Source organism: Palaemon carinicauda, chromosome 18 (genome assembly GCF_036898095.1).
Source record: "Palaemon carinicauda isolate YSFRI2023 chromosome 18, ASM3689809v2, whole genome shotgun sequence".
Lineage (NCBI taxonomy): Eukaryota > Metazoa > Arthropoda > Malacostraca > Decapoda > Palaemonidae > Palaemon > Palaemon carinicauda.
This window is the reverse complement of record NC_090742.1, coordinates 65,622,167-65,624,666: the sequence shown is the minus strand read 5'-3', so window position 1 is coordinate 65,624,666 and position 2,500 is coordinate 65,622,167.

The window sequence follows — 2,500 nt, the reverse complement described above, 5'->3', positions numbered from 1 at the left end:
AATAATAATAATAATAACAAGTGAGCAAGTCCTGAACGCGGACATGGTCCTCGTAGAGGACATACCTCCGCCAAGGTGACCTAGAGCGCCATATGTCCTAGAATCATGAATTGAATGTGACTTTGACCTTCACATGACCTTGACCTTCACGTGACCTTCAAGTGACCTTGACCTTCACGTGACCTTGACCTTCACATGACCTTGGCTTCAAGTGACCTTGATCTTCAAATGTACTTGACCTTCACGTGACCTTGACCTTCAGGTGACCTTGACCTTCACGTGACCTTGACCTTCACGTGACCTTGACCTTCAAGTGACCTGCTTGACTTTTGACCTTCAAGTGATCTTTGTTCATTTGCCACTGATACTTAATATGACATTGATATAATGCACCAATATGACCTTGACCTTTGACCTTTATAAATTTGAACATCACCCATGGGTTGCGCCTGGACTAGGACTTCCCTGTTGGCTTATGCAAAAGTCAGTGCTTTATTTCTGTCTCTTGATATGGCCACTTATGTCATAGTGACACCAGTGACCCCTGTGACCTTGACCTTGGGGTGACCTTGACCAAAATTTAATCAGTTCTTCCATACACATTGGGGAACTACTTGGCCAAGTTTGAAGTGATTCCGTGTAGAAATGTGGCCTCTACGTTGTCCACAGACAGACAGACAAACAGAGAAACAAACAAACAAACAAACAAACCGAACCGAAAACATAACCTCCTGGCGGAGGTAATAATAATAAAATAAGAATAAATTCCGTAAATGATGATGATAATAATAATAATAATAATAATAGCAATACTAATAATACTAATAACAATAATAAAAATAATAAGAATATAATTCCGTAAATGATGAAAATAATAAGAATAATAATAATAAAATAAATTCTGTAAGTGATAATAACAATACTAATAATAGTAAAAATAAATTCTATAAATATTAATAAAACAAATTCTGCAAATGATGATAATAATTATAATAATAATATTAAAATAAATTCTATAAATATTAATAAAACAAATTCTGCAAATGATGATAATAATAATTACAATAATAATAATAATAATAATAATAATAATAATAATAATAATAATAATAATTTCTTGTAAATAATAATAATGATAATAATAATAATAATAATAAAATAAATTCTGTAAATAATAATAATAATAATAATAATAATAATAATAATAATAATAATAATAATAATAACAATAAATTTGCTCTGGTACGAAAACCAACATAACTCATGAGAAACTAATAAATCCACTCACTTTGCAATGAACACGTAATTCTATTTTTAATCTTGAAACAATTATTTTCTCTATTCCATGATGTTACCTTAGTAATTATATTCAGGTGAATTCTATTATGGTCTTTATATAAAGAATAATCAAGAGGTTGAATTCGCGTAAAAAGTATAAATTACAGTAATATAAAATGAAGATATTATAACTTGAGAAGCCTTCTTAATATTACAAAATCCCATATGATCATATATATATCCCTATACATTCATATATGTACATACATACATACATACACATTATATATATGTATATATATATATATATATATATATATATATATATATATATATTTATTTATATATACATATAAATATATATATATATATATATATATATATATATATATATTTATATATACATATAAATATATATATATATATATATATATATATATATATATATATATATATATATATATACACACATACATACACATATATATATACATATAAAGAAGTATTTATTTTAATGTTACTGTTCTTAAAAATATTTTATTTTTCCTTGTTTTCTTTCCTCACTGGGTTACTTTCCCTGTTAGGGCCCAAGGGCTTATAGCTTCCTGCTTTTCCTACTAGGAATTATACCCTGGTGCCAATTACCACTACATTTTTCTTCCATTATATTTGTTCAAACTTCCAGCGGTTACTGAAGGAATCTGAATCCATTAAACTTTTTTTTTTTATTTGACAATATTTTAACTCCCAAATGGCATGAATTTACGATAAAGAAGTACGGATTATCAAAGTCGAGATGTTCTGTAACGTTATTTTATGTTTTTCAACGTAAATAGGTTTATGCTTTCAAGTAAATCATGTTTATTTTGGTGTTTGTGGGACTTCGATCACTCATTCTAACTTTAGTTACTTTTGTACACCAAGGTTTTTAGTGTGAAAGTGGAACTATTAATTATAAAACCATAACATCCCTATTACAATTATCATTATTAATAATATTATTATCATTATTTTTATTATTATCATCATCATAATAATTACTATTATTATTATTATTATTATTTTATCATTATCATTAGCTAAGCTTCAACCCTACAAGGAAAAGCAGGATGCTAAAAGCAGAGTATTAATAATATTATTATCATTATTTTTATTATTATTATTATTATTATTATTATTATTATTATTATTATTTTATCATTATCATTAGCTAAGCTTCAAC